At 35.5% G+C, this 12697-nt stretch overlaps 1 non-coding gene across 1 annotated transcript; it reads left to right on the forward strand.

The window, feature by feature from the left end:
* The first annotated feature begins 11450 nt into the window (after nt 1-11450).
* LOC140854556 (small nucleolar RNA R71) lies at nt 11451-11557 on the forward strand. Its single transcript, XR_012137771.1, has one exon. It is a non-coding gene; the product is annotated as a small nucleolar RNA R71 (small nucleolar RNA).
* The last annotated feature ends 1140 nt before the right edge of the window (nt 11558-12697 follow it).

The raw sequence follows: 12697 nt of genomic DNA on the forward strand, positions 1-12697 counted from the left end.
GGGCTGCCAATTAAAAACCATCGGTCTGGTTTACCTTAGACACCAACTGGTTTAATTAGTTTTGATTAGATCAACTTAACAGTTCGTGCTAGACCACTTAGCCAAGAATCAAGTCTATTTGGTTCTCGTTAAAGACGAACTTGACCAACTACAACTATTGTAATTGATCTAGAGAATTCTTGACCTAATCTAAGATAACAATTGATTAGATTTAGTCAATTCTCTAATTAAGCCATCTTTAATCTAACCTTAAGGTCTAACCCAATTAATGGACCTAATTCTCACTAACCCATTAACCCAATGTATTATGGTTGTGTCTTAGGTTCTTCAATTCACAATCCTAGAACCTAATCAAACAACTCTTAATTCTCAATTAAGTTTTGGACTGAGGGTTGGGTTCGGCTTTTCAAAAATAATTTTTATATTTGTAAAATATTTTTACAATATGATTCTACCAACCAAATTGCATGTTTGATTCATAATCAAAATGCAAGTGAAATAAGCATGAAACTACTTTTAGATCTAATCTTAATAGGTTCATGTAATTGAAAACAATTTCAACTTTAAACTGCACAAATTTTCAGGACAAATATATGATGGTTCTTTGCACGAAAATTATTAATAAGAGATTTTATTTTAGATTTAAATATTTTTTAATTTAATAAATCATAAATTTAATCTAGATCATATCTAACAAATTATGATTAAGAATAGATCTACACGAACTAGGACAACCTTTGCATTGTAAGGCGTAAACCTTACAGCAGACAACCTACAGCTCATGATTGATTTAAAAATTTTAATTTTAGTTTTAACAATCAGATTATAAATTAGATCTAATCTAAGAAATAATTCTAAGCATGTATAAATAATCATGTAATAAACAACCTAGGCTCTGATACCAATTGAAGAAACCAGATGTAGGGTTTCAAGGTTAGATCTTGAAATTTTTTCAAGATCAGATAGCGGAAGACTAAAATAAATCAAATTTATCTTACAAAATTAGAGAATTCTTAGATCTAAGATTTTATTACCTGATTATTACATGATATTAATCAGAAATTAAAATATAAAGAGCAAGAACTACATGTTGATCATATCAACATATTTCTATACTACATCTAATGCATGTAAAATATAATAGATCAAATCTATTACCTTGCAAGTTAGACGTTCTAACTTTTCTTATCCGAATTTGAGGATGATGTTGTGAGCCGAACATGCATCCGACCTCTAGGAGTCATCCACATGAGCCCACGAATCACGATCAAAAGTCCTGATCCAGAAAATTAGCACAGTATGCTAGTACTGCACTGATCCTTCTTCGATAGTCGATCAGATGCCTCCTTCTTCTTGATTAGGACTCTTCCAAAGATGAGAAAGTAGGAGAAAGAGTTTTAGATCTGAGACACTCTCAGAAAACTCAAGATGGAGGAAGGAAAGAGGTGAACACAGCAACCCTAGAAGAAGACCCTCTTCTTCTTCTCTTTTCTCTCACTAGACACCTAGTCTTGTGTCTATTGTATCTCCACACCCCAACCTTCTTTCTTCCTAATTTTTACACACCCTAAAGGTCTCTATTTTCTCTATTTTTTCAAAAATTTTATAAAAAAATTTATTTTAAATAGAGGGATATGATAGAGTCCTTGTCTAGGTCAAATACCTAGTCAAGGATTATCCAAACATGGCAAGACAAGGGGCGCCCAACTCTTGGGTGCCCCCTCTTTCTTTTATGTGTGGACTACCAGCAAAGGGTGCATATTATATGTCATAAAAGCCACAAAAATATTTAAAAAAATCTAGATAAAATCAGTGCCATAAGGAAAGAATTTTGATTTCCTAAAACTCTATCTCATAGAATTTGAAATCCAAACTAATTCCTACTTTGACTTGATCCACAACCACTTTCCATGTAAGAGAGAAAGAGAGAAAAGTTTTGAGCATGTGTGAAGACCTGGGAGAGAAGTTTTATCACACAAAATAAGAGAGAGTGGGGGTGGGATAAGAGAGAGTGGGCGTGGGGGCTAAATTGGCGCAAGGTGGAATCCTAGTCTTACTAGGATTCAATCTATGTCTTGTTCCACTCTGGTTTCTCAAACTAAATTAAATCAAAACCAAATAAATTCAATTAAAATAGATCTTAATCCAATTAAAAATTTAATTTAATCAGATTAAATTAAATTTAAATTAGATTTAATTTTTAATCAAATTAAAAATTAGGTTGATCGAAGTCCTAATTGAACTAGGACTAATTTTTTCTTGCACTTGGCTTATCGAATAAACCAATTGGACTTAATCAATCTAGTCCAAATCAAATTTAATTAAATATATTCAATTAGACTTAATCTCAACTCATTGGCTTAATCAAATTAAGTCAATTAGCAATTGAATTGCTAATTGATCCTCCTGCAACACTTGCACTAGGTTAAATATCAATCGTATTGACCGTTTAATCTTAGAATGATTCTTAATCGTTGATCAACCATCCAATCGAATCATGAACTCTAATGTGTGTGACCTCATAGGTCCGAACCTAAGTCGGTAGCACAGAAATAAATTTTTATACAATCGAAGTGATCATCTAGCAATGGTACCCGACGGCCGAATAGATCGAATGTGTAGAAAACATCCTTAGAACCCATGTGGATATAGTTTTCATATAATTCATCTCCTTAACCAAAATGCTCATAGGACACCTCAAAGTTCAACTGTCAACTCTGATCAGGTTGTCCACATTGTATTTCAAAATATCAAATCCATCTGATGGATTACCCTGGCCAAGATTTTGCTAAATTGAAATACAGTGACTCATTCTTCTCCAACTCTTGGAGTGGTCAATCCCATCTCGATTACACTCTGACTTCGTAAGTACTTGATTGTTTTCAGAAGCCTTCGACCACTGAATTAAAAATTCAGTTAGTCCAATACCAAAGCACAATGAGTTGCTTGCAAGTCACTGAGGCGATCTCAGGTCTAAGGGATACTTATACCTATATCCCATCAAAGATATTCTCGATAGCAGAATGCTCTGAAGTTGGTCACGTTCAATGATGATGTATCCTTACATCTCACTTGTATGCCATACCAGTGTCTCCATACTCTTTGGTTAAGAGGACAACCAACCCATATGGCCTACAGTGACCTATGCTCGATAGAAGCTGTCGTCCTTATTAACAGCCCATCATTTGGTCATGAACAGTTTTAAGGACTAATCGATAAATCCTCTCTTTATCGAACCTAAATAGTCTTAAGGACTTCATCACAATAACAGAATTCATTAAAAGATGAAAATTTATGATGAAAAAGCCAAAAATATATTTTATTTATTAAAAATCAATTACAATACAATGTTGCTCAACCGTCAATAGCTTGACGATTGACTTTTGGGATATATTTTTTAACAACCCATTCATATCTCCTAAAATCATTGTCCTAATCTTTGGGGTTCATTATAATCTTAAACATAGTAAGATGTAGTTGGAATGTTGAATCAATGCCTCATTTTATTATCAAATAAAATATGTCGATACATGAGTTAGAAGTTTGCAAAAAAAAGTCCCATCGCATCATTCATGTGATTGGCTTATAGGGCACTCTTCTTTCAGGGAGTCTATATATGGATTTGGATGGGAATAGGACTCGATTTGGCCTTATAAAAGGTACTATTAGAAAATATATCCTAAAGCCAATCATTTAGATGATTGTATTTTTTATAATTTATATATAAATTATGAATTAATAAATATTATTTGATATTTTTCATTACAAGATGTACATCTTCCTTATAGAACTCTAATGCTGTGATAAAGTCCTTAAAACTATATGACAATCGATAAAGGATGATTTATCGAATAGTTCTTAAACATGCTCACAACCAAATGATATATCATTAAAGGATGATGATGTTTATCGAGTGTAGATTATTGTGTGTCATATAAATTGATTATCCTCTTAATCAAGGAGTATAGAAACACTGGTGTGGCATACAGGTGAGATGTTGGAAAATATCGTCACTGAACAAGTGACTCACCTACAGAGTACTCTACTATCAAGGGTTGCTCGCAAAGAATATGGGCGTAAGTGTTCCTCCGATCTGAGATCACCATGGTGACTTGCAAGTAACTCATTGTGCTTTGATGTCGAACTATCTGAATTTTTAATTCAGTGATGAAAGATTTCTTGGCACAATCAAGTACTTATGATAGTCGATGTGTGGATCAAGATGGGATTGACCCCTCCATATTTCAAGAGTTGATATATCATTATATTTCAATTGAGTAAGACCTCGATCGGGGCAATCCATGTCATGGCCACAGGATTTGAAAAAGATTAAAATACAATATGGATGACTAATCTAGGGTTGATGATGTGCAAATCTTAAAATTTGTAAATAAAACCGCAAGCGCACGGTGTGCAGAGTAGCACGACCAGCGAGTATGGGTCGATCCCACAGAGACTTGGTTTTAAAAATAATTTTCAAATCTATGCTCAAGCGAGCTTTAACAAAAATCGAAAGTCGAAAGTTGTTTGCTAAAGACAATAAGACTAAGGATCTAGGGTTTTTGAATCCACTAGATCTAGATTAGGGAATTCTACCTAGAATTTTTCTTATTGATCCTAACGACTACTCCTCTTGTCTTTCCCAAGCATAGATTATGAAGGGACTAAGGCCCAACGATAACCCATCAAGATTCTTTACAGGAGAGTAATAACTAGGATCCCTTAGGGTTTTCTCCTCCTATTCACTGAATCAAGCATGAACTATGAAGGGACTCTGACCCAACTGTAGTTCATCAAAAATTCTTGGCAAAAGAGGAAGAAAAAGAAACCCTAAGAAAAAGAAAGAACCCTATGTAAAATCCCTACTCATGATCTAGCTTCATCGCAAACCCTAGAAGGGATGCTTAGCTAGACATGATCTAAATCTACTTGCAAAATTTAAATATAAAAAAATAAACTACCCTAATTTCATAAATTAAACTATCCTAATTGCATAAATTTAAACTGCATAATTTAAACTAACCTAATTGCATAAAATTAAATTGCATAAATTAAACTATCCTAATTGCAAGAAAAATAAATTGCATAATGTAAAGAGATGAAATTGCATAAAAATAAGATTTTATATATAAAAAAAATTTATTACAAAAACCTCAAAGCTCGAGGCTTGAAAAGAGAGCTAAAAACCCTACTATCTAGGGTTACAAGCTTGATCGGAAGGAAGAATACCTAAAACAAGGGCCTTTGGGGGCTTTTTATAGGCATTTGGGGGTTATAAGGTTTTCAAAACTTTCGATGTGGGACTAAGAGGTTTTAGAGAGTTGTTAGGGGGTTTATGGTGTGCCGATGGGTCCATGGTCCATGCGCCTATTGCTGTGGACCAGGCGGCTAATCAGATCACCAAATCAGTTGCTTTTTGATCAATTTTGATCTGATTTGACTCGGGTTTGACCCAATTGAGTCTTCTTTCTTCATTCTTCAATTTCTGGGTCAATTTAACTCCATTTTGCATAAAATTTATGCCGTTGGAATCCTCTTTCCTTGTTCTTTCTATTGATGATCTCTTCTTCTGCAAAATATAATAACAAGTATCAATTTCTTAATAAAGTTAGATAATTTAGATATTAATTGATACTTTTTATGTCAATTTGTGACATAAATCACAGCCCCCAACTTAATCATTGCTAGTCCCTTAGCAATGTACCAAAATAAGATCATAATTCAAAAAGATCCTTCCTTTGCAAATTAATTTAAGATCGAAATTCAAGAAGTTTTCTAGTATTACTAAGTAATGAGCTTCGAATTAGAATCGGTAGTCGGTCTACTTAGAAGCTTTCTTAGAGTACACTTAAAGTTTTATAGCACTTGTGTGAGTGATAACTAACTTAGTATTTCAGTATTAACTTGTACAGGCCAATTGTATCATTTTTCATAACTTAGTTCGATTAATTTTCTATACACCCCAGATTAAACAAAGAACTAAGGTAGCTTTCACACTGTTTTTTTTTTTTTTTTTTTTTTTTTTTTGCTGAGCATCCTGGCCTTCCCACCACCGTTTGACGTGAATCTCAACACTTGACTTAGGTGAAGAGACCCGGTTACTAGGCTTAGGGCAATCCACATTTACTCTGTGTTTTGCATTTTATTTCAGGCAGGTAGCTCTTTCCTTAAATTCAAATTTCTTCAATTGAGGTGTAGAGAAAATTATCTAATTTAAATAATACTCAAATCCTTAATTGACCTTACAATTAACACCTACTTTACCTTGTTAGTGTGCATGTGCAATTGGAAGTGCTAATAGTCTTTAAATGACCTAAGCCACCAAGAGTCTAACCAGCTAATCTTCTCCGTGACTCACTACATTAGCAAATACTTTCTAACTTACTCTTATTTCTTTTATAGATTAATTTATTTCATATATATATATATATATATATTTATTTATTTATTTTTTTACATAATATATTAAATGCAAGAAATAACTCATAGTGGAAGGAAAAGGAAATGATAACACCTGATTTTGTTCAAGCTCTCCCCCCAACTTGACCGACATTGTCCCCAATGGAGTTTATCTAATTTAATTGTCCTAAGCAAACTGAAAACAAAGAAAGCATTAGAAATTAAATAAGCTGGGTTGCCTCCCAGAAGCGCTAAGTTTTATGTCTTCAGCCAGACCAAACCTCGAAGCAACTTAATCAGAATAAGTTGGTTCATAAAGAACCATGGCATCTTCAATAGTCTTGACAGGTAATTCCAAGAATGGTTTTAATCGTTGACCATTAACTTTAAAGATAACACCATTACTTGAGTTTTCAATCTCAACAGCTCCGTGTGAAAAGACTTCCTTTACTAAAAATGGTCCTGTCCATCTAGACCTAAGCTTTCCTGGAAACAGATGTAATCTAGAGTTATATAAGAGTACCTTTTGTCCGATATTAAAAGTTTTTCTCATAATTGATTGATCATGAAATGCTTTGGTTCGTTCCTTGTATATCTTTGTATTTTCATAGGCTTCATTTCTAAGTTCTTCTAATTTATTCAACTGAAGCTTTCTATGGTTTCCAATGTCGTTCAAATTTGTATTTAGTTGTTTGATGGCCCACATGGCTTTGTGTTCTATCTCAATAGGCAAGTGACATGGTTTACCAAACACAATCCTATAAGGAGACATTCCTAGATTGGTCTTGAAAGCGGTTCGGTATGCCCAAAGTGCATCAATTAATTTCAAAGACCAATCCTTTCTATTGGCACTAACAGTTTTTTCCAGAATTTGTTTGATTTGTCGGTTTGACACTTCAACTTGTCCACTAGTTTGAGGATGATATGGTGTAGTCAATTTATGGGTGACATTATACTTTTTTATCAATGTTGCAAAAGGTCGGTTACAAAAATGGGTTCCTCGATCACTAATGATTGCCCTAGGAATACCGAAACGGGAGAGAATATTTTCTTTAAGAAACTTAATGACCATTTTGCTATCGGGTGTTCTACATGCAATTGCTTCTACCCACTTTGAAACATAATCAACTGCTACTAGAATATATTTATTTCAAAAAGAATTTAGAAATGGTCCCATGAAATCGATTCCCCAAACATCAAAAACTTCAACTACCAAGATTGGGTTGAGTGGCATCATGTGTCGCTTGGTGATTCGACCCATTTTCTGACATTGAGCACAACTTTTACAATATTCATAAGCATCCTTAAACAAATTGGGCCAATAAAAACCACATTGGAGAACCTTAGCAGCAGTTTTCTTAGACGCGAAGTGACCCCCACATGCTTGATCATGACAAAAAGATAAAATATTCATGACTTCGTTATCTGGGATACACCTTCTAATAATTTGATCAGGATATTGTTTAAAAAGATAAGGATCATCCCAAATGAAATACTTCACTTGGGCAAAGAATTTATATTTATCCTGCTTAGTCCAATGAGAAGGTATCTTGCCTATGGCTAAATAATTTACAATATCAGCAAACCAAGGTTCAGTAGACACAGACATGAGTTGCTCATCTGGGAAAGATTCATTGATGGGTGGTTCACTAGATGGTGCAACTGGAATTCGGGACAAATGATCTGCTACAACGTTCTCAGTGCCTTTCTTGTCCCTAATTTCTAGGTCAAATTCTTGAAGGTGCAAAATCCATCTGATTAAACATGCCTTGGCATCCTTCTTTGCTAGGAGATGTCTAATGGCTGAGTGATCGGTGTAAACAATGGTGTGGGTCCCAACCAAATAAGATCTAAATTTCTCTAAAGCAAAGACAACGGCAAGGAACTCCTTCTCAGTTGTGGTGTAGTTAAGCTGCGCATCATTTAAGATTTTACTTGCATAATATATCACTCTAGGCAGCTTATTTATTCGTTGACCTAAGATTGCGCCCACAACATGATCGGACGCATCACACATTAATTCAAATGGTTCAGACCAGACAGGAGGATGAATGATTGGAGCTGATACAAGTGCATTTTTTAGAAATTCAAAGGATTCCAAGCACTCATGAGTAAATTCAAATTTGGTATCATTTGCCAAAAGATTAGTCAGTGGACGTGCTACTTTGCTAAAGTTGGCAATAAACCTTCTATAGAATCTAGCATGACCTAAAAATGAACGTATTTCTTTCACAGATTTAGGTGGTGGAAGACTTGCAATTAGATCTATTTTGGCCTTGTCCACTTCAATCCCCTTTTTAGAAATGACATGGCCAAGAACTATTCCCTGTTTGACCATAAACTGACATTTTTCCCAGTTGAGAACTAGGTGCTTCTCCTTACATCGTTCTAGAACTAATTGCAGGTGATTCAGACACTCGGAGAAGGTTAGACCAAAAACAGAAAAGTCATCCATAAAAATTTCTAGAAATCGTTCTATCATATCTGAAAATATGCTGATCATGCATCTCTGAAAGGTTGCCGGTGCATTACATAGTCCAAAGGGCATTCGTCTATAGGCAAAAGTACCAAATGGACAGGTGAATGTAGTCTTTTCTTGATCTTCAGCGGCTATGGGGATCTGGTTGTAACCGGAGTATCCATCAAGAAAACAGTAAAACTCTTGTCTGGCTAGTCTTTCCAACATTTGATCAATAAATGGCAAAGGAAAGTGATCTTTCCTTGTCGCAGCATTCAACTTTCTATAGTCTATACAAACCCTCCATCCCGTTTGGGTCCTAGTTGGGATAAGTTCGTTTGCATCATTTTGGACCACTGTTACCCCAGATTTCTTGGGTACTACTTGAACTGGGCTTACCCAAGAGCTATCAGAAATAGGATAAATTATTCCACTATCTAGGAGTTTCAGAATCTCCTTTTTAACTACATCCTTCATAACTGGATTAAGCCTTCTTTGGGCTTCTCTTGTTGGTTTAGCCTCTTCCTCTAAGTATATTCTATGTTGAACTATAGAAGGGCTTATTCCTTTGATATCTGCTATGGTCCAACCTATTGCTTCCTGATTTGCTTTTAGAACTGACACTAACTCCTCCTCTTGCTTGGGATCTAGGTCTGATGCAATAATTACAGGCAAAGTTTCTTTGGGTCCTAGATATGCATACTTGAGATGTTCTGGGAGGGGTTTCAGTTCTAAAATGGGTGCTTCCTCTATCGATGGTTTAGGTGATGGTTTCACCATCTCAATGATTGGTTCAGTAGGAAGTGTCGATTCTTGATTAATCTGATTTTCTTTAAGTATTTCATTGACATCCTCAGACTCATGGATTAACCAGGGGTTAGACTCTAGGTCGACTTCATCATCACTAATGTCAATGGATTCATAAATACCATCTTGGACTACATTGACATCAGCATGAGAAGAGGATTCCGGTTCTAAGTTAAAAACATTAAGCTCAATGGTCATATTCCCAAAGGATAACTTCATTAGACCATTTCGACAATTGATTTCAGCATTGGCCGTAGCTAAGAATGGTCTTCCTAAAATGACAGGTATATGTCCTTTAGGATTCGCAACTGGCTCAGTCTCTAAAACAATAAAATCTACAGGAAAAATAAAATTTTCAACCTTTATCAGAACATCCTCGACCATTCCCTTAGGGATCCTGAGAGATCTATCGGCTAACTGTAATGTGATCCCAGTAGGTTGAAGTTTTTCTAATCCTAGTTGTTCATACACCGAATATGGAAGGATATTCACACTAGCTCCTAGATCTAGCAAGGCCTTTTTTATATTGGTTTCTCCAATAACACAAGAAATTGTTGGAGCTCCAGGGTCCTTATATTTAATTGGCACATGGCTAGATAGGTATGAACTGACACTTGCAGCCAAAAATGCTTCCTTTGGTACATTAGTGGTCCTTTTCCTAGTGCAGAGATCTTTTAAAAATTTGGCATAAGTTGAAACCTGATGGATTATATCTAAAAGAGGAATATTAACTTGGACTTGTTTAAATACCTCTAAAATTTTGTCTAAATGTTCAGATTTATTGGATTTCAGTCTGTTTGGAAAAGGAGCTCTAGGACTTTTAAGTACTGGACTAGGTGAATTTTCAGTTTCTGGTGCTTGAGGTTGAAAGGTAGTAGTTTTAGAAGGTGACTCGGCAGATGAGTCATCTATATCATCAAGTGCAACTACCTTATTGTCTATTTGTTTTCCTGATCTTAAGGTATGAATGGCATTTACACCATTAACTTGGTTTCCTTGTTGGGGTCGTGGACCATTTTGGTTCCTAGGATTTGGCTCAGGTTGGCTAGGTAACCTACCATGTTCTCGTTCACTAATGGTCGAAGCCAGCTGACTTACTTGCATTTCCAGACGGGCTATAGCTTGGGTGTTATTATTTATGAGTTGACCCGTGGTTTGCATAAAGCTGGTATGTGTCTTCATCATGGCTTCTAGGCTTTTCTCTAAAGAGGTAATTTTCTTGTCATTATCATGGAAGCCTGGCGGGTTGTTCATTACTGGGTTGGACCTTAGATTTTGCTGATTGAAATTTGGATTGCCTACATTAGGATTCTGGGACCATGAGAAATTCGGGTGATTCCTCCAACCTGGGTTATATGTGGGTGCATAAGGATTGTTCAATGGTCCTTGATAGGTGGCATTCACCTGTGCACACTCATTCGAGTAGGAACATTCTTCTAAGACATGGTCTGGTGCATTGCACCCTTTACACATGGGTGCAGATATTTGATTTACATTGGCTGGTCTCTGTAATTCTAAGGCTTCCAATCTACGTGTTAAGGTTGCAATCTTGGCCTCTGATGCTAGGGTTGGTTGAATTTGATGCATTCCTCCTCTTGAAGGTGTAGCTTTATCAGGTTCCCTAGTTGTTTCCCACTGTAAATTTTTCTCGGCTAGGTCTTCTAAGAATTGCCAAGCTTCAGTAGTTTCTTTGTCCATAAATTGGCCTTGGCACATGGACTCTAGCATGGTTCTTGAGTTTGAATCTAACCCCTCATAGATGATCTGGCATAGTCTCCAAGTTTCTATTCCATGGTGTGGGCATTGGGTCAAAAGATTCTTGAAACGATCAAAGTACTTCCAAAATGATTCACCAGCTAGTTGGTAAAATTGATTTATTTCATTCCTAATCCTAGCTGTTTTATGATGGGGGAAATACTTTTTTAAAAATGTTCTCACAAAGCCCTCCCAGGTAGTGACAGAATAGTTTGGCAGACTATAAAGCCACTTCTTAGCATTGTCCTTAAGGGCAAAGTTGATTAATCTAAGTTTGACCTCATCCTCTGTTAATTGCAGTTTCATAGTTGCACATACCTCCTCAAATTCTCTAATAAATATATAAGCATCCTCTAATCCTGTGAATTTTGGAAGCATATTTATGATTTGAGGTTTGATTTTAAAATTGTTAGCTATGGGTTGTGGCAACCTGATACAAGATAGTTGGATGGAGCCAACTGGATAACACAAATCCTTAAGGGTCATGGGTTGGATTGGTTCAGCCATTGGAACAACAGGAATTGACTCAATTCTAACTAGACGACCCGACACTCTTCTCCACACACGAAGTGTACGGTTCTCGATGTTTATACAATTTTTTTTTTTTTAATAAAATTTTTATGTATAAGGAAAAGAAAGAAAAGAGAAAAAGTTCTAAAGAGAAGATCCTAAGGAGTCCTAAATCTAAAGAAAAGTAACCAAATTAATTTAAATTTTAAATTTTTTTTTTTTTCAAACAAGTGAATCAATAAATTAAACTCAATCTATCCTAGGGTTAACCTAAATCTAGACAGCTCCTAACTGTTCCAAGATGACCCTTCAAACCTTCCAAGTGGAGATTGATCAACTAGTTAGCCAGGTAAGTATAAGAGGTGGGAGGTTCACTCATCGTTGCCTTTCTAGACACCAAACGAGTTGGCCAGGCCAGCAACTGAACCAATTTAACAAACCACTCTCAGGGACTTGCCTAGACACCAACTAATCAAACAACTCAAACTTGGTAGAACTCTTAGGGTTCCTTATCCTATTGAGCTCGAATTCCTTAAGGTTGACGTCTAATTGATTTTAAGATTAAAAGTCTAGGTAATGCAATATGATGGAGATGGTTTTTGGGCTAAGGAAGGGTAATGAAATCCCCACCTTATCTTGTTAATGGGTTGATGCCCTTAGATTAATTATGAAAATGCAAATACAAATAAACAAGATGACCAAGAATGTAAAAGATTTTAATTTAGAATTTTTTTTTTATTTTGATATTTTACTTCACGATTATGAAAT

Source organism: Elaeis guineensis, unplaced genomic scaffold (assembly GCF_000442705.2).
Source record: "Elaeis guineensis isolate ETL-2024a unplaced genomic scaffold, EG11 Super_Scaffold_1000077, whole genome shotgun sequence".
Lineage (NCBI taxonomy): Eukaryota > Viridiplantae > Streptophyta > Magnoliopsida > Arecales > Arecaceae > Elaeis > Elaeis guineensis.